This window comes from Convolutriloba macropyga, chromosome 11 (assembly GCF_964194025.1).
Source record: "Convolutriloba macropyga chromosome 11, txConMacr16.3, whole genome shotgun sequence".
NCBI classification, from domain to species: Eukaryota; Metazoa; Xenacoelomorpha; order Acoela; family Convolutidae; genus Convolutriloba; species Convolutriloba macropyga.
In genome coordinates, this window is record NC_134478.1 from 4,846,874 (window position 1) to 4,872,514 (window position 25,641).

At 36.8% G+C, this 25,641-nt stretch overlaps 2 protein-coding genes across 3 annotated transcripts in view; one reads left to right on the plus strand and one right to left on the minus strand.

The window, feature by feature from the left end:
• Positions 1-25,641, minus strand: part of LOC142349909 (AP-3 complex subunit mu-1-like) — a 378,054-nt gene that overhangs the window by 83,994 nt on the left and 268,419 nt on the right. The gene's annotated exons all lie outside the window — the stretch shown is intronic.
• The window catches only part of LOC142349728 (uncharacterized), a 236,666-nt gene continuing 223,185 nt past the window's right edge, over positions 12,161-25,641 (plus strand). Inside the window, exon 1 of the mRNA XM_075401470.1 lies at positions 12,161-12,170. The gene's annotated coding sequence lies outside the window, so the exon portion shown is untranslated. The remainder of the gene's footprint in view (positions 12,171-25,641) is intronic.

The window sequence follows — 25,641 nt, forward strand, 5'->3', positions numbered from 1 at the left end:
ACATCGTAGTCTCCAGTTAATCAAAATTTCCTCTGAAGGGGACTGGTCTTTGCTATCAGCTGGACTCCAGAGCTATCCGACTTTAGATAAGTTTCTGGTCAGAACGCTGCTTTATTGTTGCCTCATGGAAGAGCCAACATCTCTCAGTAAAAAAACCAGAAAAAATAGAAAAAAATAAGGCTCTTGAAATGATTCCCGATCAATCCCAATTGCGTTCGATAGCATTTCTGAACAGACCAACTGCGTTCGAGTCGTTTATGATCAGACTCAAGTGCGCTTGAATACGCCTATGATTCGACTTTTAAGACCAAATTGACCTCTGACCAGACCAACTCCAGACCATGGTCCAGACTCTAATTCGCTCCAACTTTCGTCCAGACCCTGTAATTTTGGTCTGGGAACACTAGGTTGTGCGCTCGATTGGGTCTGACCAGAAAGCAATTTGGGTTTGCACCTCAACCAGACGGAAAGGCGCGACCAAAACTTTTTCAAGACGTTGAGTTGGGTCGCACCGTACCCCTGTAGCTGTCTCGGGTCGCGGATTTCATCCTGGGCGAATTAGAGATGAGAACTGCACGTATTCTGGCAATCATGTTTCGCCCAACAAGAGAGGACTACTTAATTGGTTGAATCTAGTTATGGCCAGCCCAATAACGGGGCCCTAGAAAACAACTCAAGGGCAATTTTTTAACAACTGAACCAATGACGGGGATTTGATAAATTGAAGATTAATTATTCAAGGGAGTGTTAAATAATTTGAAGAAAATGAGGTACCGGGGCAGACAAAAGATTCAAACATAGTCGAATAACATCGTTCGAGTTGTTCTCAATCAACTGGCGAGCAATCGGCTTCGTCAGGAGGCGATTATATATTTTCTTGCAGTTAATTATCTGTGTTCTTTTACCTTCTTGGCTCTATTTTGATAATACTTTCAATTTTATCTTATCTGGAATTGTACAGGAAAAAAAGTCAAGTGGTTTGACCTGCAAAATTTACGAGAAATTTCAGGTAGAATTAACTGGATATTTTTTCCGCAGGTAAAACTAACAAAACCGCTTTCAGTTTCATCATCAGTGCAGTGAGTATGTTAAACATGAATATATTAGGCTGCATTGAACTCTATATTCAATTGTTCTTCGGGCATTTGATTCAAATTTAATCGAACTGAAGCATGCAATCATACCATAATTAGATAATCTAATATTAGCATCATTTGCAAATCTAGTTCCAGTATTATCCAATACCTTAGAATCTATCTCCTATTCTGATTCATGTGTATTCTAATGGTTTTCTTCTCTGTTTAGTATGAAATTTATTTTGTTATTAATAGTATTCACGGTAGCTAAATTGTTTGGCTTTGTATTTTATATTCTTACTTTTGTGTAATTTGTTAATATTGTTTTAAGTTTTGTGTAAATTGAAGCTCAATTAAAGGAAAAAGAACTCTATTATAAACTATTACATTGGTTGTTACATTGAACGTCAATATTATAATAAATAACTAAAACTTCAAATTATAAAATTTCAACAAGAAACACAGCTATTTGAACTGCAATCAAATACGTGCAGGCTAAACTCAAAATAAAAATGAATATAAACTTATTTTCCGAATGGGATGACCAGCACAGAGATTTAATTTCAAAATCCCCTTGCGTGATGCGAAAAAATGAGGTTATGCGACTAAAATATAATTTAATCGCTTCCCTTTTCCAACGAGAAATCAAAATGAGATTTAAAAAATCATTTAGTGAGAAAAATCGTTGATTTAAAAACAGATGCAAATTTTTAATAATAGTTTGGTGGAGTAGCCAGATCTTCTAAAAGTATATGTTGGTTACCAACAATCGGCTACTATTTTCAAAAAAGTTTTTGCTGCACTTATTTATACAATTTGTAGAAGAACGTCTTTGCTTTTGGCTGGATCACTGGGCCTTGAATTTGGGAATTGGCCATAACCAACAGACTTAAATTTGGGTACTGGCCAGACCAAACAGACCAAAATATTGGTATTGGCTAGACAAAGCAAAACGGAATGTTCGTACTGGCCAGACCCGGCAGACCAAAATTCCTAGGTTGAGATCCAGACCCAAATTTTTGTTTGATCAGACTTTCCAGACCAAAATTATCTATGATCAGACTTTCCAGACGGCAATTAACCCTGATCAGACTTTCCAGACCCAAGTTACCTCTGATCAGACTTTCAGACACAGAAAGCCTCAGATCATTTTTTTCAGACCGAAGGCGTTCTGATCAGACCATCTTCAGACAATGGTCCAGACTCAAATTCAGACCATTGCCCTGACCTTAATCAGACTATGATCAGACTCAAGTGCGCTCGAAACCGTTTCTGATGACTGAAGCGCGCTCGAAACCGTTTCTGATTGCACTCAAGTGCGCTCGAAAAGGCCTGATCAGAGAAAATTTCACTTAAAAACAAATCTCTTAATTTTGCTATTATATTTTCATCTCATAAAAACTGAGATTTTTGTGGTAATTAATTCATCTAAGCAAAAACCAATTATAAAAATTTTGCTAAAAAAACGAAACCCAACTATTGAGAACAAACTTTATTTAGCGTACCGTTTAGTGTATATTTCTGACTGAATGGATGAGTTTAGGCAGCTTTCCATAAGAAACATCGTAGTCTCCAGTTAATCAAAATTTCCTCTGAAGGGGACTGGTCTTTGCTATCAGCTGGACTCCAGAGCTATCCGACTTTAGATGAGTTTCAGATCAGAACGCTGCTTTATTGTTGCCTCATGGAAGAGCCAACATCTCTCAGTAAAAAAACCAGAAAAAATAAAAAAAAATAAGGCTCTCGAAATGATTCCCGATCAGTCCCAATTGCGTTCGATAGCATTTCTGAACAGACCCAACTGCGTTCGAGTCGTTTATGATCAGACTCAAGTGCGCTTGAATACGCCTATGATTCGACTTTTAAGACCAAATTGACCTCTGACCAGACCAACTCCAGACCATGGTCCAGACTCTAATTCGCTCCAACTTTCGTCCAGACCCTGTAATTTTGGTCTGGGAACACTAGGTTGTGCGCTCAATTGGGTCTGACCAGAAAGCAATTTGGGTTTGCACCTCAACCAGACGGAAAGGCGCGACCAAAACTTTTTCAAGACGTTGAGTTGGGTCGCACCGTACCCCTGTAGCTGTCTCGGGTCGCGGATTTCATCCTGGGCGAATTAGAGATGAGAACTGCACGTATTCTGGCAATCATGTTTCGCCCAACAAGAGAGGACTACTTAATTGGTTGAATCTAGTTATGGCCAGCCCAATAACGGGGCCCTAGAAAACAACTCAAGGGCAATTTTTTAACAACTGAACCAATGACGGGGATTTGATGAATTGAAGATTAATTATTCAAGGGAGTGTTAAATAATTTGAAGAAAATGAGGTACCGGGGCAGACAAAAGATTCAAACATAGTCGAATAACATCGTTCGAGTTGTTCTCAATCAACTGGCGAGCAATCGGCTTCGTCAGGAGGCGATTATATATTTTCTTGCAGTTAATTATCTGTGTTCTTTTACCTTCTTGGCTCTATTTTGATAATACTTTCAATTTTATCTTATCTGGAATTGTACCGGAAAAAAAGTCAACGGGTTTGACATGCAAAATTTACGAGAAATTTCAGGTAGAATTAACTGGATATTTTTTCCGCAGGTAAAACTAACAAAACCGCTTTCAATTTCATCATCAGTGCAGTGAGTATGTTAAACATGAATATATTAGGCTGCATTGAACTCTATATTCAATTGTTCTTCGGGCATTTGATTCAAATTTAATCGAACTGAAGCATGCAATCATACCATAATTAGATAATCTAATATTAGCATCATTTGCAAATCTAGTTCCAGTATTATCCAATACCTTAGAATCTATCTCTAATTCTGATTCATGTGTATTCTAATGGTTTTCTTCTCTGTTTAGTATGAAATTTATTTTGTTATTAATAGTATTCACGGTAGCTAAAATGTTTGGCTTTGTATTTTATATTCTTACTTTTGTGTAATTTGTTAATATTGTTTTAAGTTTTGTGTAAATTGAAGCTCAATTAAAGGAAAAAGAACTCTATTATGAACTATTACATTGGTTGTTACATTGAACGTCAATATTATAATAAATAACTAAAACTTCAAATTATAAAATTTCAACAAGAAACACAGCTATTTGAACTGCAAGAAAATACGTGAAGGCTAAACTCAAAATAAAAATGAATATAAACTTTTTTTCCGAATGGGAAGACCAGCACAGAGATTTAATTTCAAAATCCCCTTGCGTGAAGCGACAAAATGAGGTTATATTTAAATATCTATTTATCAGTCAGTGTTTAATATATTTGAAAGGAAAGATCAGTTCATATATAGTAGATCAGTTTTACAACCAGAAGTTAATAACGCTTCGAAGGCTATTTTCATACCACCAAAGGCATACGAAATATCTAAAGAAGAGAGGAAACTTATGATAACGATTTAATTGAGACTGATAAGAATACAAAGAAACGTAAGATGGTTGTTGGTGGCTCTTATAACTTTTATATTGATAATTTAATAGCATCATTACTAGGAATTGAGGAACAAAATTACTCTACAGATAAATAAACAGCTAATGAGATAGTTGATATAAGGTGATTTAATGCAGTTAACCTTCCCTGTAATCTTATATCCGAGGTTTAAAGACAATGCTAAAGATACAGATAGATATATCATACAAATTCAATTTAACTAAAGCACTTATCTATATAAAAGTTTAATGCAGCAAAAGTTTCATATCAAAATGTTACAAAAGAAAGATTAGATTATATTGAGTATAGCATTAAAGATCAACATAGTAGACCAATTGCTTTCAATGGTGATGTGTTAAGTTTCACTATAAAGTAAGTATATAAAAAGTACCTTAGTTATTCATAGAATGGCGTTGCTTAAATTTAGTTAATCATATAAATTAACTACGATGTTGATTTCAAATATAGAGTATAATTTTTTAGATATCGCGTATTAATCAGAAGATAATCACATTGGTGGTCCTGATCTAGTTGTTACTATATTATATATGATCATTTTAGCCATCTTTTTTAAAATGCTTGATCTGTAATATATATTAGATTTTCAATTTAAAAAAAAACTCATTATCTTATTTTGACATTGCGTCTTCTTTTGGATAATATCTTCAAAACTTGGTCATTATCATAAAATTGATTAACAAAACTTCTATATCATCATATAACTTAATACCAGGAAGACAGCTTTCTAAAGTTTGTTCTTGTTGATGAAATTTCTTACGATCGCAGCTGTTAAGTTACGAATAAAGTTTCATTTTATAATAATAGTATTCTGCTCATTTTAAAAAACTAATGAGATAATTTTTTTGCTTAGTGTTTGCTATTGTTAAAACAGTGCTTTTATTGTTAGGGCAGCGGAAGAAAACTGCTATCTAGTCGTCCATTGCAAAACATTTCAGAAGTGCTGTATTGGATCAATTTTATGAAAAAACAAAGTCTGCCTTATGGGCAGTTTTCGTCTCTAAGAAGGCTTATAAACATAACTTGTGAAAAGTTTTTTATTTTGTGGCTAGATAGCGATTTTTTTCCACTACTACCCAAGACCAGGCCATTGACCTGACCCAATTAAACGCTAAGAGGCATTCACTAAAAATACAATTTTTTAGCTTCCCTTTTCTCAACGAGATCAAAATGAGATTTATAAAATCATTTAGTGAAAAAATCGTTGATTTAAAAACAGATGCAAATTTTTAATAATAGTTTGGCGGAGTAGCCAAATCTCCTAAAAGTATATGTTGGTTACCAACAATCGGCTACTATTTTCGAAAAAGTTTTTGCTGCACTTATTTATACAATTTGTAGAAGAACGTCTTTGCTTTTGGCTGGATCACTGGGCCTTGAATTTGGGAATTGGCCATAAACAACAGACTTAAATTTGGGTACTGGCCAGACCAAACAGAACAAAATATTGGTATTGGCTAGACAAAACGGAACGGAATGTTCGTACTGGCCAGACCCGACAGACCAAAATTCCTAGGTTGAGATCCAGACCCAAATTTTTGTTTGATCAGACTTTCCAGACCAAAATTATCTATGATCAGACTTTCCAGATGGCAATTAACCCTGATCAAACTTTCCAGACCCAAGTTACCTCTGATCAGACTTTCAGACACGGAAAGTCTCAGATCAGATTTTTCAGACCGAAGGCGTTCTGATCAGACCATCTTCAGACAATGGTCCAGACTCAAATTCAGACCATTGCCCAGACCTTAATCAGACTATGATCAGACTCAAGTGCGCTCGAAGAATTTATGATCAGACTCAGTTGCACTTGTAGACATTTATGATCAGACTGAAGCGCAATCGAAACCGTTTCTGATGACGGAAGCGCGCTCGAAACCGTTTCTGATCAGACTCAAGTGCGCTCGAAATGGCCTGGTCAGAGAAAATTTCACTTAAAAACAAATCTCTTAATTTTGCTATTATATATTCATCTGATAAAAACTGAGATTTTTGTGGTAATTAATTCATCTAAACAAAAAGCAATTATAAAATTTCTGCTAAAAAAACGAAACCCAACTATTGAGAACAAACTTTATTTAGCGTACCGTTTAGTGTATATTTCTGAATGAATGGATGAGTTCAAGCAGCTTTCCATAAGAAACATCATAGTGTCCAGTTAATCAAAATTTCCTCTGAAGGGGACTGGTCTTTGCAATCAGCTGGACTCCAGAGCTATCGGACATTATATGAGTTTCTGATCAGAACGCTGCTTTAATGTTGCCTCATGGCCAAGCCAACATCTCTCAGCAAAAAAACCAGAAAAAATAGAAAAAAATCAGGCTCTCGAAATGATTCCCGATCAGTCCCAATTGCGTTCGAAAGCATTTCTGAACAGACCCAACTGCGTTTGAGTCGTTTATGATCAGACTCAAGTGCGCTTGAATACGCCTATGATTCGACTTTTAAGACCAAATTGACCTCTGACCAGACCAACTCCAGACCATGGTCCAGACTCTAATTCGCTCCAACTTTCGTCCAGACCCTGTAATTTTGATCTGGGAACACTAGGTTGTGCGCTCGATTGGGTCTGACCAGAAAGCAATTTGGGTTTGCACCTCAACCAGACGGAAAGGCGCGACCAAAACTTTTTCAAGACGTTGAGTTGGGTCGCGCCGTACCCCTGTAGCTGTCTCGGGTCGCGGATTTCATCCTGGGCGAATTAGAGATGAGAACTGCACGTATTCTGGCAATCATGTTTCGCCCAACAAGAGAGGACTACTTAATTGGTTGAATCTAGTTATGGCCAGCCCAATAACGGGGCCTTAGAAAACAACTCAAGGGCAAACTTTTAACAACTGACCCAATGACGGGGAGTTGAAGAATTGACGAAGCAATCAAGGGAGTGTTTAAATAATTTGAAGAAAATGAGGTACCGGGGCAGACAAAAGAATCAAACATAGTTGAATAACATCGTTCGAAGTGTTCTCAAACAACTGGCTAGCAATCGGCTTCGTCAGGCGGTGACTATATTTTCTTGCAGTTAATTATCTGTGTTCTTTTACCTTCTTGGCTCTATTTTGATAATACATTCAATTTTATCTTATCTGGAATTGTACCGAAAAAAAGTCTAGTGGTTTGACCTGCAAAATTTACGAGAAATTTCTGGTAGAATTAACTGGATATTTTTTCCGCAAATAAAATTCTAAAACCCGGGTCGAAGTGTCACCGCTAAAAATTGCTAAAGGATGTAAAACTTGCGGTGAATTTGAGTAAAAGTGTCAGATTTGCGCTCAATGCGATGAATGCGGTGAAAAAAACTTTTAAGCGGTGATTTTTTTTTCACCGTTTAAGCGAAGAAAGAAACTTTTCATCAATACCAGCAGAGTGCGTTGAAAAAAAATTCACCGCTCCCACCAAAAGGCGGTGAAAAAAAATTCACCGCTAACAGCAGAATGCGGTGAAAAAAAAATCACCGCCAAAATTGCAAATTTTTCAAATATTCACCGCTGATGTCAACGCTTATGTTAAATTCGCAGGAAATATCCTTTAAGTGAGTGAGAGATGACGCAGTGGAATAGGAAGTTGTTGACATGTAAGAGGTTAGAGGTTCAAACCCTTGAACGGAAGTTTTTTTGTATGAAATCCGGTGAATGCGGTTAAAAAACACTTTTCACCTCAAATACCGCAAATCTTACAAAAATCAACGCATTCAACGCTAAAATATGCGGGCGCTTTGCGGCGAAAAATTTTTTTTCACCGCTATTCAACGCTAATCTTACATTTTTTTTGACCAAACCTCGACTCGGGAAAGATATAAAGTAAGTTTCTAGGTCACTTTACTTACTCTTACCATGAATAGCAGGTAATGTAAAGTGATTGCAGGCAGATTCTAGTTGAGTTACATTAGAGAATTTTTTTTGCAAAACCTAGGTAAATTTACCTGCATTTTATAATGAGTTTACCTGCGCACTTTTTAGAGTGTACCAGTTAAGTAATAACTACCTCTTTTTTGTGATGTTAATGTATTTGAAATATGGGAAAGGATACATTAGAAAAAAAAACTGTAATTCTAGTTTTCGACAACTACAAATAAGAACATCACAAGCGGTGACTTGCAAAAAAACTGCTGTTAAAAGAGCTGATTGAAAGAGAGTCGAAAATTTATTGAAATTATTAGTTGATAAACTAAGATAAATTTTGCAGCCAACTAAATTGCCTTCTGAAATGAGACTACTAAATTCTCAACCAATCATAACCGAGTGTTTGAGAAATGAAATTTTAATATTTACTAGTAAAAGAGAAACTATAAGCGAATTATTCAATAATTATCTCGGAAATATTTCGGGCCATCGCCATGCCTCAGCAGCTCATGGGGCTTGGTATGAAAATTTGTCAACCAAACATGGGACCAATTAAGTAATTTTCTTGGTGTCCAAACAACAATTTAGGGTAGTTAAAGGCAATTCTTTGCATTCGGTTTTCTTAAAATTAACTTTGTTTTCGGCTCTTTTTATACTCGACCCTTTATAACGTCGGCTCTCATGCATGGAACCATCACAAGCATTAAATTTACTTGAAAAATTTTTATTTTTTAAAAAATTAAAATTGATTGTCTGGCTGTTTGCTGGTAGGGCGTACAGCCAGACAATCACAAGACAAAAACTATGTGAACTAATTTGACTCTGCTTATTAAATAGCGTATACTCAAAACAAAAAGCACGTAAACCTGCCACATGTGCTTTCGTTTGCATATATATGTTTTTAAATGCGCTCAGGTGACTGACTTAAGTGCTTTTTGTTTACCTGCCGAAGTTATGATCAGACTCAGTTGCACTTGTAGACATTCATGATCAGACTGAAGCGCGCTCGGAACCGTTTTTGATCACATTGAAGCGCGCTCGAAACCGTTTCTGATCAGACTCAAGTGCGCTCGAAATGGCCTGATCAGAGAAAATTTTACTTAAAAACAAATCTCTTAATTTTGCTATAATATATTCATCTCATAAAAACTGATTTTTGTGGTAATTAATTCATCTAAGCAAAAACCAATTATAAAATTTTTGCTAAAAAAACGAAACCCAACTATTGAGAACAAACTTTATTTAGCGTACCGTTTAGTGTATATTTCTGACTGAATGGATGCATAAGAAGCATCGTGGTCTCCAGTTATTCAAAATTTCCTCTAAAGGGGACCGGTATTTGCTATCAGCTGGACTCCAGAGCTATCCGACTTTAGATGAGTTTCTGATCAGAACGCTGCTTTATTGTTGCCTCATGGAAGAGCCAACATCTCTCAGTAAAAAAACCAGAAAAAATAGAAAAAAATAAGGCTCTCGAAATGATTCCCGATCAGTCCCAATTGCGTTCGATAGCATTTCTGAACAGACCCAACTGCGTTCGAGTCGTTTATGATCAGACTCAAGTGCGCTTGAATACGCCTATGATTCGACTTTTAAGACCAAATTGACCTCTGACCAGACCAACTCCAGACCATGGTCCAGACTCTAATTCGCTCCAACTTTCGTCCAGACCCTGTAATTTTGGTCTGGGAACACTAGGTTGTGTGCTCGATTGGGTCTGACCAGAAAGCAATTTGGGTTTGCACCTCAACCAGACGGAAAGGCGCGACCAAAACTTTTTCAAGACGTTGAGTTGGGTCGCGCCGTACCCCTGTAGCTGTCTCGGGTCGCGGATTTCATCCTGGGCGAATTAGAGATGAGAACTGCACGTATTCTGGCAATCATGTTTCGCCCAACAAGAGAGGACTACTTAATTGGTTGAATCTAGTTATGGCCAGCCCAATAACGGGGCCTTAGAAAACAACTCAAGGGCAAACTTTTAACAACTGACCCAATGACGGGGAGTTGAAGAATTGACGAAGCAATCAAGGGAGTGTTTAAATAATTTGAAGAAAATGAGGTACCGGGGCAGACAAAAGAATCAAACATAGTTGAATAACATCGTTCGAAGTGTTCTCAAACAACTGGCTAGCAATCGGCTTCGTCAGGCGGTGACTATATTTTCTTGCAGTTAATTATCTGTGTTCTTTTACCTTCTTGGCTCTATTTTGATAATACATTCAATTTTATCTTATCTGGAATTGTACCGAAAAAAAGTCTAGTGGTTTGACCTGCAAAATTTACGAGAAATTTCTGGTAGAATTAACTGGATATTTCTTCTTCAGGTAAATTTCTAGAACCCGGGTCGAAGTGCCACCGCTAAAAATTGCTAAAGGATGTAAACTTTGCGGTGAATTTGAAAAAAAGTGTAAGATTTGCGCTCAATGCGATGAATGCGGTGAAAAATACTTTTAAGCGTTGATTTTTTTTTCACCGTTTAAGCGAAGAAAGAAACTTTTCACCTCTACCAGCAGAGTGCGTTGGAAAAGAAATCACCGCTCCCAGCAGAATGCGGTGAAAAAAATCACCGCTAACAGCAGAATGCGGTGAAAAAAAATTCACCGCTAAAATTGCAAATCATACAAATATTCACTGCTAATTTCAACGCTTATGTTAAATTCACAGGAAATCTCAGTTAAGTAAGTGGAATAGGAAGTTGTTGACATGATGGAGGTGAGAGGTTCAAACCCTTGAACGGAAGTTTGTTTTTTGCAAGAAATCCGGTGAATGCCGTGAAAAAAATTCACCGCTAAAAACCGCAAATCTTAAAAAAGCTCACCGCATTCAACGCTAAAAAGTTCGGGCTAAAATTTTTTTTTCACCGCTATTCACCGCTAATCCTACATTAGTTTGGACCAAACCTCGACTCGGGAAAGATATAAACTAAGTTTCCAGGTCACTTTACTTACTTTTACCATGAATAGCAGGTAATGTAAAGTGATTGCAGGAAGATTCTAGTTGAGTTACATTAGAGAATTTTTTTTGCAAAGCCTGAGTAAATTTACCTGCATTTTATAATGAATTTACCTGCGCACTTTTTAGATTGTACCAGTTAAGTAAAAACTACCTCTTTTTTATGATGTTAATATATTTGAAATATGAGAAAAGATACATTAGAAAAAAACTGTAGTTCTAGTTTTCGGCGACTACAAATAAGAACATCACAAGCGGTGACTTGCAAGAGAACCGCTGTTAAAAGAGCTGATTGAAAGAGAGTCGAAAATTTATTGAAATTATTAGTTGATAAATTAAGATAAGTTTTGCAGCCAACTAAATTGCCTTCTGAAATGAGACTACTAAATTCTCAACCAATCATAACCGAGTGTTTGAGAAATGAAATTTTAATATTTTTTAGTAAAAGAGAAACGTTAAGTGAATGATTAAATAATTATCTTGGAAATGTTGCGGGCCATCGCCATGCCTCATCAGCTTATGGAACTTGAAATGAAACTATCACAACCAAACATGGGACCAATTAAGTTCTTTCCTGGTGCCCAACTAACAATTTAGGGTAGTGAAAGGCAATTCTTTGCTTTCGGTTCTTTTTAACTTAACTTTGTTTTCGGCTCTTTTTATACTCCACTCTTTATAACGTCGGCTCTCTTGCATGTAACCATCATAAGCATTAAATTTACTTGAAAAAATTTTATTTTTATAAAAATTAAAATTGATTGTCTGGCTGTTTGCTGGAAGGGGGTACAGCCAGACAATCACGAGACAAAAACTAAGTGAACTAATTTGACTGCTTATTAAATAGCGTACACTCAAAACAAAAAAGCACGTAAAGCAGCCACATGTGCTTTCGTTTGAATATATTTGTTTTTAAATGCGCTCAGGTGACTGACTTAAGTGCTTTTTGTTTACCTCCAATTTTTGTTTGTTCACTTTTGAGTGTACGCTTTTTAGTCACAAACTCAAATGATTATAAACAAACTGCCCACGGCAAGTCAACTCAACAAAGTTTAAATAATCGCATGGGCACAATTAATGGTACAAAGTTGAACCGAATCAAAACTTTTTTCAAGCATCAAAAAATTATCATTGGGCGCATTCCATATTCGGTATTAGTAAATTGAAGAGCCCTTTAGGCATATTTTGGCTTTCGTCTGCATATTTGTTTTTATGAAATAGGCGTACGTATCATCGAAATGTAGAGAATCTATAATTACAATAAATAACTATCTCTGCTTATTCAACTGCGTCTAATATCATCGTTTATAGCCATATAATAACTAAAGACTGTATATAGTCTTTAAGCCCAGCCTTTAAAAAGCCCCCATACATTACGGCAATAAATCATTTTGCTGTTAAGAATTAATTAAGTTCAGCAGTTAAATAAATGGTGATTTTATTTGAGAGCCAAAACTTTGTACCAAAAAAGCCAAAAGCATCACGTGAGTAGCTTTAAAAAGTACCCAACACCTCTATTCGCTCATTTTTTGTGATACTTTCTCAAAAAACGGTGTGAAAATTTTGAGTTCTCTCAGAACACTCACTACATACAATAAATTTGGACAAGGTAAAACAATTTTTCATTCTTTGATTTTAGCTTTAAAACTTTAAAACTGAATTGAACTACATTTGAGATTCACCTTTTGATGTTTTTGACCCGTTTTTGCAACTTTTGGTTAAACAGTATATCTTGAGCCTCAATAAGCTCCAATTTACCCATTGAAACTAAGCTACCCCCCGTCAGTTTAGGACAATAATCTACGGCAAAATTATTGTTTTCTTTTACATTATCTCTTACAAGACTCTAAGCAGATAAACATCCGTCTAGTCTTAATTTTAGCAGATAGTAATGCTTTTTATCAGATTATTAGGATCTGCAGCTTCTAATGTAAAAAGATCCGGAAAAGATCCGGATTTTGTTTGCCTTAGCAGTACTCGAAGTATTGGCTTTTCTTTGGTTAAAAAAAATTACTGAAAACATTAGTTTTTGAGAACAGAATATACTACAGATAAGATGTATTAAAATATTAAGAGATTTGTTCGAATTGAAATCATTCTCTAATTTGGACTTCAACCTGTGTACCCTCGAACCTTGGATCATCTTTCTTTGACAAAACAACACTTCAATTATTTACCGTCTCCACGTTTTTTTTTGCACTACAACCGGCAGAAGCAATACAAAATGTGAGATTTTGATGTCCTCAAAGACTAGAAATGCGAAGAACCAAGTACCAGTTTTTACTTTGAATCGAGGTGTATTCTACAAATTTCCAGCGCATTAATTAGTAATAAAAAAACTTATTGAGCTAATATTCTTTGTATACAAAAAAGCTGAATGCGATTGCAAGTTATGTAAACCTGGGTCAAATTCGAATGGTTATTTTGTGAGAATTTATTGCAAGTATTTTTCACGTTTTTTCAAGTTAACCATTCGACATTCAAGTTCTCACAAACTACCCATTCAACCTACAAGGTGCTTACAATATAAGAGTTTGCAGGAACCTGCAAATTTCAAGAACTTGCAAATTCCTGACAGATACAGAAACATCGCCTTTCAATCATTTTCTGCCAAAAATTTGGACAATCTTACAAAATAATAATTCTGCCAATACTGTAGGAAAAAACAATAAAACGTCGAAAGATATGAATGAACACTTATTCGAGAGAAAAAGACATCAGAAAAGGATTCCCTCCATCTTCTTTTTTCGTTTTTCTTCGGTTTCAATTTTCTTAATTTTTCCCCTTTTTCTGGTTCCTGGAGTTGAAGATGAGTTGAGGATTGCTTCAAAACGTTCTTTGCTGCATCCAAACTAGCTATAAAAGAGATAAAAACTCAACTGCAGAAAATAAATCAGAGAAAGGTGTGCGAAAAACAGAGAAAAAAAAGATGAAAATTGGTTTAAAAATGTCAAAAAGCAAGACATGTAACAGAAGAAAAAAGAGAAAAGAAGCAAAAACTGAGAGCACAGTGGCCCCAAAGGCAGTTTCTATTCAACAGTAATTTTTTAGTTGAACAAAGATTTTTTTTTCGCCCAAATAGCTAGCATTAAATTGTCAATTTTGATCAGCTTTTTGTGTGAGAAAGAAACTTACAAGTTATATTCATTCGACTTGCAAATTCTTACGCATTAACCATTCGTCTTTCAAGTTCGTACACGTTAACGATCAGGTCTCTTCCGAGGAGTGTTTTCAGCTAACAATTAGGGTCTATTCTGTTTCGGCCCCAACAGCTTTTTCATGCCCCCATTATGTAAGAATGCCACGTATACCTAAGCGGGGGGGGGGGGGGGAGGAGGGAGGGGGTAAGAATTGTATGTTAACTAAGATGGGTGGCTGAAACAGAATAGATCCAACAATTAATAAACTGCACACCTATTCCGTTTGTGCCCCCCCCCCCCCCCCCCCCCCAGCTTAGTGGGTGTATATTGTTCGCACCCCCCAGACGCACGTGCAATATTTTTACATAATGATGTACTATGTAATGGCACGTGATCTGTAACTGTGGGGTGCATAACGTACTAGGGGGTGGGGGGGGGACAAACGGAAAAGATCCTAAACTTTGTTCGTTTCGAAGCACTGCAGCTCAGTTCTGCGTCAGTCTTTGGTAATTCTTCAACCCGAGTAAATCATTAACTGAAGAAAATCTTGTTGTTTCATAGACACGTACTAGACTCCCCTATACAAAATGCTGTTGATGAAATGCGCGCTACTTGCGACCTGTGTGGGCATGCTTCTCGCCTTCGACCCCTATAACGACAGACTGGAGAGACGGGCTAAAGAAAACACCTGGCAATTCCCATCTCGACGTGAGCTGGTGGCACAACTGGATGCTCTCCGACAACGTGATAACTTCCCGAATGGGATGAAAAGAAAAGTGGGCGAAATGTGCTCCTCAACTCTGCAATGCAATTACATGGCGGACGAATATTGTGATGATTTATACAACAGATGCACAGATGAAGACCGCCGATAAAAATGCCGTGCTTTAAATTGAAATCAAATTATGTGAAGTTAAATAGTTGGTTCTTTCCCATTATAGCCCCCCCCCCCCCCCCCCCAGCTTAGTGGTCAGATAACCTATAGCCCCCCCCCCCCCATCATTATAATTATACCATAATGGGGGGCTATAATGTCATGCGGGGGGCTATAATGGGAAAGACCCAACTTTTGGAGCATTTCTGCTATTGAAAGTATTTGTTTAAGATTTAAATTTTATACTGCTTTCCTCTATAAATTTACATATGTACTCTTGACTAACAATTGTCACCTAAATTATTAAACAATAATAGTTTTATGTAAGTTTGATATTTTTAATTAATTTCATTTGAAAGGGCTATTCGGTTTAATACCGAGAACTACTTTGAAACCCGGAGCGCCGCGTCACCGCTAAAAAGCACTTAAAGACGAAAAAGTTGCGGCGAAAAATATTTTTTGCGGTAAAATTTTCTTGACGTTTCAGCTGTAAAAAGTATAGCTCATGAGCTCTATCCAAACAAATTACTGCTTATAATTTACAATATTTTGAAGTGAAGCTGATTTTGGGTCTTTCCTATTATAGCCCCTCCCCCCCCCCCCCCCCCCCCCCCCAGATTAGTGGTCAGATAACCTATAGAACCCACTCCAAATCATGGCAAATATACCATAATGGGGGGGGCTATAATTTCATAGGGGGGGGGGGGGGGCTATAATGGGAAAGACCCCTGATTTTAATGTAGAAGAAGTTAATTAAAATAATTTCCGGGTACCGCAGTCGAAGAGGACCAGACTATTACACAAGAAGACAGAGGTTCGATCCAGGGTGGGGAATTTAATTTTTTTGTTTGAAATGATAAAGCACAGCTCGTCTTGCAAAAATTCACCGCTGTCAACATTTTCACCGCTAGAAGAATTGTGCGTTTTGCTATGTAAATATTGTTTTCACCTCATGTCACCGATACGCCGGTTGAAGTTTCTCTAATTTCATTACCGGATCATATGTGAACTTGTACTGTCCAGACTTGGTTTTGTAGTACAAAACTAGTATGATACAAACGAAATTATACAATCATACTAGTGTAAAACAGACCCACTTGATCCTTGTTTGACCACCAAGAAATCATATATGGTCCCAGTATGATTACCAAGAACCATGCACCTTTTTTCCTTCAATTTACTTTTTATTTTTTTGTCAATAACCAAAACTTTTGTGATTCTCCGGCATCGCGATGTGAATTGTCAAAAGAGTCGTTGGTAAGTGCTCATTAGTAAGACGAGCAAAATCATTTTTTTGCAAATAGCTTTAAAATTTTTTTCTCTTTAAGTATAAAATGCATAAACAGAAAATGATAGGTTTATAAAATATCGCTGTAGTGCACGCAAGTCAAATGAAGACTTTTCATGCAATAGGTTAAATTAAAAAGCACTGTGACTACAAATTTAGGCAATTCATGACAAATTCAGTGTTCTATGGGTGTCATTTTACCTAGTAGGTTTTCCACGAACGCTTCTCAACTTTTAATTACAATGAAGATGTTACAGTGATTCATCAGTAGTAATAGGGTGAACAAGGCTCCCCGGGGGGGTGTAGACCCCATGTATTAAAATAAGGTATATGAGTATTTTTCAGAGCGGGTCTACTCTAAAGTGTTAAGATAGGGAATAAATCTAGGGGCGCCTACATGTATTGAGATAAGGTGTAGCCTACATGTATTAAAATTAGGAATAGAATCTACATATATAAAGATTAGGAATAGTTCCCATGTATTAAGATTAGGTATAACTCCCATGTATTAAGATTAGTTATAGGTTCAAAGTATTAAGACTGGGTACAACCACCGCAGCGTATTAAGATTAGGTATAGTCGCCGCAACGTCTTAAGATTAGGTATAGCCAACGCAAGGTATTAAGATTAGATAGAGCCGCCGCAATGTATTAAGATTAGGTATAACCGACGCAATGTTTTAAGATTAGGTATAGCTACCGCAATGTATTAAGATTAGGACTAGCCACCCTAACGTATTAAGATTAGGAATAGCCGCCGCAACGTATTAAGATTAGGTATAGCCGACGCTATATAGCAAGACGACGCAGTGGTAGCAAACTGGGCTCATAACTACCTCTTGCTAATCTCAAATTGTCACAGTATTAGCAGTTTTTACGCGCTCATAACTTGCCGAGTAGTTAATAAAGTGGACGACAAAAATGTGAGCAACTAACGAAGAATTTAGGAAAAAAATGCTGTCGACTTTATTAGACTTCGCATTATTTTACATTAAATTTATTTAATTTACATATAAATACTTATAAAGTTTTAAACATGAACCTCATGAACATTGTTCAGTTTTGTTTGAAAAAAATTAAATAATTGAAATGCTGAAAAAATTGTGTAGAATCCACACAATTTATCGGTTTTCTGAACTGAACGTTGTACCATTTTCCGATACTTTTTATCGAAAAATTTGTATTGTTGGCTTGCGCGAGCCAAAAAATCAGCATAGTATTAAGATCGATTGAGTAGAGCAATCATCATCCAATGCTCTCCAGCTTCACTGCTCGGAGAAGCTTTGATGATAGCAAACCTGAATGTGGGTAGACTTGGAACACAATCTGCAGTAAAGGATCCAAAATACCGGTATTTGAGTTTGGGATTCGTTCAATAATCTGTGTCAGGAAGTGTTATCCACGACAAACAATTTTTCTCTGCTTTAGTTCGCACGTACCATTAACACACGGATTTCTAACTGTACAGTTCAGCTGAAGAGAGTCGTTCTCATAAAAAAGCAGCTATCTTTGGACTTTTTAACCTTGTTATAGTAAAACTATGCTTGATTTTGTTAATTTTGTCAACAGAAGTTCTATGCGAGCTGGGTTAGAAAAAAATAATTTTAAAAAAAGGTACTAGAAAAATAAGGAGAGGAACGTAAACAATAAAGTTTCGAATAGCTCTCCCCAGTTTACGTCCATTTTCGGAAATTATTTGGAGAAGAAAATGGCAACTGAGTGACGATAATAAATAACCCACGAATGCTCTAATATAGAAAGCAATAATGTAAAACCCCATAAAAAATACAAAAAAAATTTTATTAACACAAAAGTCTTAAGACATTTTTGCAACCTTTCCGAACTGATCAATTTTAACAGTGGAGACACTTTGTCCTAGAACAATTAATTCTGTCACGCTTCTTAGAGGGCTTCTTAGCGTACTTTTACCGCCGTGTTCACAAAAGTGACATTTTTCTGCAGCATCTTGATGTGAACTGAGATTCTTTGCTATCGCAGGACTCTCCTTTAAAACTCAGTGCTTTCATTGTGGTTACATATGCCCTACAATCATTGTTTGTATTAACTGATACTATATTTCTTCTTCCTCGAACAATTCTTAGTTCTCGTAAGCCAAATTTTTGATAAGGAAAAGTATTTTCTTGAAAATGTCCTGTAAAAGCTGAATTTGTGTTCATCGCATTAGCAATTCTTTTGATCAAAGCATTGTTAAAAACTTGTTCTTGAATGAACTGGTTATGTCCTGAAGGAATAATAAATGTACGTGCAATTGTTTCAATAAAGTTCTAACATGCAAGTTGATGAGTTAACTGATATTTGAGCATTGTTGTCTGCTCCCCCATTCCAGCTTTTTGGCTTCATATGGCACCTAATGAGGTTAGAAATAGTGCAAAGTATGTGTTGGGCAGCATTGTTGCCGCAACCCAACTCTCTCACTTATGCTGCTATAAAGTCAGGATACGCTCTTGATGCGGCAGATGAAACAAAATTCCTGCCATGATGATACACGATGATAACTGCGCAAAAATGGGAACCACATTTGTTCCACTTGCAATCGATGTCTTTGGCGCAATGTGAGCAACTTTCAAAAAAACTCAAGAGTTTGCCTTTGTTAAGTGACAACCGTTTTTTCCCAGCGGAAGAGTTGTCTGTAGCTTTCTATAAACTCTTGCAATCCTTTTTAATCACCGCTATTTGGGGATTAGCGGCATTGTTGTTGGCACGGGGTCCCTAGTTAACTATTTTGCTTTTTGGTGCTCGCCCGATTGCAGGGCAGATTGCTTGATCTTTTTTTGTCGCAATCATTGTCGACAGTTAGGATCAAGGGGTCTGCCCCAATGATTTTGGCTCGCTCGTTTTGGCCAGATTTAATCACGTGTTCAGAATAAGAAGAATCCAGATGTGTTTTTTATCATGTGCCGCCTAAGACCTTGCATCAAACAGGAGTCTTTTTAATTTGCAATTCCTTTTTCTTACCTGACCAAAATGGGGAGAAGAAAAAAAATTTACATGTGGAGAAATAAAAGATGCTGATGCAACGAGATTCATAAACTTTTGATCTGTTGTATTGATGATCACCGTTATGTTAACCAAGTCAATTAGATAAATTTTTATCGCGGAAAAAAATTATAATCAAATTATTGGCCAGGTAAAGAAAATAACTTGTACTAATCCCTTAAACATCTCTATTGAACGTCAATTTTGCAAATGTAGTTACCATTGGAACGTTTGTTTGTGAAATTTAATTACGATTCTGGTTTTCTCGGATTATTATGATATTATTATTATTATTATTATTATTATTATTATTATTATTATTATTATTATTATTATTATTATTATTATTATTATTACTATTATTATTATTATTGTTATTATTATTATTATTATTATTATTATTATTATTATTATTTTTATTATGATAATTTTTATTGTTATTATTATTATTATTATTATTACTATTATTATCATTATTATTATTATTATTATTATTATTATTATTATTATTATTATTATTATTATTATTATTATTATTATTATTATTATTATTATTATTATTATTATTATTATTAATATTATTATTATTATTATTATTATTATTATTATTATTATTATTATTAATATTATTATTATTATTATTATTATTATTATTTTTATTATTATTATTATTATTATTATTATAACTGTTATTATTATTATTATTATTGTTTTTATTATTATTATTATTATTATTATTATTATTATTATTATTATTATTATTATTATTATTATTAGTATTATTTTTATTATTATTATTATTATTATTACTATTATTATTATTATTATTATTATTATTATTATTATTATTATTTTTATTATTGTGGTGCTTGACTTATAAGAATAAAATCTAAGCTATAATCGAAAAGAGAATATTCAACGCACAACTTTATTCAGTGAAAGGTAAGGCAGAACTGCAATTGACCTTTTGTCAGTCTGCACATTTAGTGCGTAGTACCAGTTAACTTTGAACATAAGAGACAATCGTCGGACGATTGCATATGGCTGACAATGTTAAGATATATATACTGCATGAAGGAATTATTAATTTACTGCATCATATCATACGTAATGTAAGATTGTTTTGTAATGGTAATGCACATGTACCACATTTCCCTTCGGGAGAAATAACAAAGTTTTTAAAAGTTTGTTATGCGATTGCAATGGCATGGTTCAGAGTTCATGTGGGCTTAGTTCTCTCTCTCTTGACTCTTGTGATTGGAGCGATAATTCCAGCACCTGTCCTTCGGCCCGAGGTGATACCGGCTCAGTCTCTGTAGGCTCTTGTGTTTGGCCTATGGCTGGTGAGGTACTTCTACGTTCTTCTTCCGGCCCTTGCGTGGAATCGTCCTGCGCACTTGAACCCGGTTGGAAGTTTGCGATGCCTTTGGGATCTTTGATTGGAGTGCTGGTTTGGGTCTCGTCTGTGTCGTCGTCAGTGGATAAAGTTTCAGTCTATCCGTATTTTGTTGACTTCTTTTTGAGTCTATTGCTTCGTCGTGGCTTTTTGCCTTGGTTGATTTCGTGTATGTCTGTCGACTCTTGTGGTTCATAGTCTGCGTCTTTTAGGTTGGCTTCGGCCGTTGCCTTGTGGGCTGGGATGGTATCGTCACCATCTTCTTCTTGCGAGGATGCGTATTGGTCTCTGTGTTGTTTCTTAGCGTCCCCTTTTATAGGAGACTGTACATATTTCCTTTTCGGGGGACTTTTGTGCGATGAACTTTCGCGAGGCTGGCCAGGTTGGGGTTGGTAGGTGAGTCTTGTAGTCTTTTGCGGATTGTACGTTCGCCTTTCAGTTTGGTCATTTGCTCTTTTTGGTGGATGTTCATTGTTCGCTGCAGCTTTTCGTGGTGATTAATGACCGTCTTTCGTGCCGCGAATTGGATTATGGGAATTTGGGGCTGTGCGGGCGTACCGAATCTAGCTACCTCGGACTTGTGTGAAACGGTGTCGTCTGGTCCCGGGTGTTTAACTGTTAAAGTTGAGCCGAGGTTTTGACTAGTGCTTCCCCTTCTGGTATTGCTTCGTACAAGCCTTGTAGTTGTTTCTTGCTGCGTGTTGAAGCAATTGTTTTCCTCGCTAGTTGTAGGCCTTTACTGGATTCGGCGATCGGTTCCAACGTTGATTGGGGGGGCATTCGGAATGTTCGAGGGATTTCGCTGGTGTCGTTCATGGATGCTGTGAGCATCCTCTCTTTTGAAGTACGCACCTCCTCGTCGCTGTCGAGGTCCTCTTGTTCCCATCGTTCGTCGGATATCAGCTCGTCCGCTCCCATGATGTTGTCATCTATATAATCATGTTTTACATTTGGCCATTTTAAATTTCTACTATCAGGTTTTGTCGTTAGATTGGTTATTGGAGTATTGGCGGGGCGCCCAAAGTGCGCTTCGAATGGTGATATATTGGTTGCTTTTTTCCGACATATTTTTAGTTCTTGTGCGATTTGTCTTAAGGATTGTTTTATATTAAACGGGTGTTGTTTGGGATCTAGCTTGATGCACCCTAGTCTTCATTTGACCGTTTGAATTAATCTTTCGACGAGGCCTATCGATCTATGGTCGTTTGCGGGTGCAAATATTATTGTAATGTTGTTTCTGATGCACAAGTCTCTAATTATATTACCTTTTTGGCATCTAGCTTGGTCCATTCGTATAGATCTAGGTACCCCATGTATGGACATATATTTATTTAGAAAGTGTTCTACGTTTATTGCATTCGCGTTATTGTATAATTTAAGGGATGGAAATTTGGAAAATCGATCGATGCATGCGAGGAAGTATATTTCTCTTCCTTGACCGTTTACTATTGGTCCACCAAAGTATATCTGGATTTCTTCGTTTGGTTCGACGCATGGTTTCATTGGTGACCATTTAGTTTTTGGTATTATACTTTTAAGGTTCTTACCAAAATCAGTGCAGGGGCGGCATGTTTTTGCCTTGTTTATCAGATCTCTGTTAATGAAAGGCCACCAGAGTCTATTCGCTAGTTCTGTCATTCCCCATGAGCCCGGGTGGGTAGCATGCAGAACGTCAAAGACTGCCTCTTTAAGTGCATTGGGAATCGTGAGGCGGTTGTCCAGTAGTATGCAGCCATCGTTTACGCTCAATTGGTTCCAGTGGGCGTATATCTGTTTGCTCACTGTTTTGCATCGGCGTTCATCGTTCTGGATTATGCAATCTCGAATCTCTCTTAGTACACTGTCTCTATTGGTAATGGCTGCTATTAATGTCGAGCTGAACACATCTCTGATTGCTTTATCCAGTGTTGTATTTGATGTTGTTTGTTCTTCTTGCTGAGGCGGCGGGTGGTTGTCTTCTTTGTTGGGGCTTAGGTAGGTGGTGAATGATAGTGAACATCTTCCTGGGCTCTTTGGGGAAGTGTTTTGCAATTCGTCTTTGTCTGCTTGCATTTCTGAAGAATTTTGTTTTTGCGTTAGCAACTGGTTGTTATTCGAGTTATTTGGCAAATGCGATTTTGCAATCGCTTGTTGTGTGACTTTTTGCTCAATTACGTCATTCTTCGTCACGCGGTTTTCTATATTGGGATTAAAATGTTGTCTGCGTAGGCAGTAATTATGTTCTTTTTGAACTACTTTTGTTTTTGTCTTATGACTTTGTGCTCTAGGCACTTTGATTTTGTATTCGTCCCGCGATTCCAGGGGTGTTTTTCTCGGACGGCCTCTTTGACGTTTAATTACAGTCGTTGTATTTGATGTCTTGGAATCGTCGTGCGATTCCAATATTGGGAATTTTCGTGGTCTACCTCGTTGTCTAATTGCATTGATTGTTTTAACTATAGCATCTATTTGTGCTATTACAAAGTCTTCAACGTACATACCAATTGGTTTTGCGGCGCCGTGGGGGTTTCTGGATATGTAATCTGTGAGGCCCATCTTTGAATCCGGTATATGCTTTATATTAAAGTGGAATGGGATTAGCCGATCGCACCAGCGGGTTAATCTGCTTTGGTGTGCTTTTGTTGATTTATCTTTAAGTATGGATAGAAGTGCTCGATGGTCTGTTTGTACAGTGAAATATTGACCATATAAATAATGCTTGAAATGTTCAAGTGACCAAACTATGCCTAGGAGTTCGAGCTCGTTAATGCTATATTTTTCTTCGGCTTTGTTTAGAAAACGCGATGCATATGCTATTGTTTCCCAACCGTTGTTCGATTCCTGCTCGAGCACTGCTCCGAGTCCGGATCGTGATGCGTCTGTACGTACCCGTGTTTTTCTCGACAGGTCAAAGTGCGTGTTTTTGGTTATGTTTTTTATGAGTTCTTTTATTTTTTCGAATGCTGTTTGGTGTTTTGTGATCCATACGGTGATCCATCTTTTTTCAGTAATTCTCGAAAGATTCTTCATTGTGTTGCTAAATTCGGGACGAATTTTGTTAGGTGGTGTACACTACCTAGGAAAGATTTTAGATGTTTGCATGTGTTGGGTGCTTTTAGGCTTTGTATGGCTTCGGTTTTGGTGACTAATGGTTTTATACCGTGTTGATTGATTTCAAATCCTAGCCATTCTATTTTATTTTTTGCGAAATGGCATTTTTCTAAGTTTATGCTTAGATTTTCCTTGTCGAGTCTTTCCAGACATTCGAATACTTGTTGTTTGTGGTTTTTTATTCCTCCGCCCGTGACAATTATTATGTCGTCCAGGAAACTATATGTGTTTTTGAGGCCCCTTAGTGTGGTATCTATTGCTTTTTGGAATTCTGCGGGCATATCTGTTAAACCATAAAAACTTGTAATGAATCCATATGTTCCTGTAGCTTGACCGCCTATGATATTAAAATTGCAATGCTTTGCGGTTGCCTCGTCGAGTGGTAATTGGCTGTATGCGTAGCGTAGGTCGATAGTGGAAAAAAGTACTTCGCTATCGTGCGACGATTCCGAGATTGATTGTGCGATATTATCCATCAGACAATCTATATTTTGCATTTGATATTTGTTTTTATGAATCGCTTTGTTTATGACTTTGGAGTCCATGGCAAGTTTTATTGTTTTGTCTTGTTTGACTGTTATCACTATAGGTGAAATAAAGTTTTTGTCGCTGCATTTCTTTTGTAATTTCTTGAGTTCTTCTTCTACCTGAGACTGTAGATGGATTGGTATTCTCCGTCCTCTTTGATGAACGGGCGTGAAGTTTGTTTTGAATTTTGACTTAACCGTATGGGTTTTTGATCGTCCTATCCTTCTTATTAGGTTGGGGAATTTTTTTATATATTTGTGTTTTTAGGTTTTGTCCTTCAACGTTTTGTATCAATGCAATTTGCTTACCTTCCGATTTTGGGGAGGGTTGTTGGTTGACTTGTATTCCGAGCCCTTGAAATAAGTCTCTTCCTATAATTGCTCTGTGGTTGTTGGGTACCACGATGAGGTCAGCTCTTCCGGCATTCCAACCATTACATTCTATGTCACAGTATAGTGTGCCGACGTTTCGGATTGGTGTATTCGTAAAGCTGCGCAAGTTTGTGGGATTCGTCTTACGACTCCACCAGCTGTTTTTATCTCTGTCCTCTATCTCATGTGCCATTCTTTCCGCTACTAAGCTGTTGGAGCTACCTGAATCCACCATTACCCAGTATTTGGTGTTCCCAAACTTGATGTGAAGTTTTGTCGGTGTGATTGATGTTTCGGTGGGGGAAATCAGGTTGACCATGTAATCGTCTTCCGAATCCTCTCTGATACTTCCTATTTCGTTGTTTAGTGAGACCATGTTTATTTGTTCCTCAATCTGTGTTTCGTCTGGTTCCATTATTTCGTTGACATTGCGATTATTTGTGTATCTGCTCAAATTGGATCTGCAGACTTTCGCTAAGTGATTGGGTTTATTGCATCTTCTACACGTCTGTCCAATGGCTTGACACTTACTTCGATGTTCTTGTGTCCACGGTTTTCCGCAGTTACGACAGTTATGTTGCTGGAATTGTTGTCTGTTTGACTGGTATGAATTGCCTCTGGGCGATTGGTAAT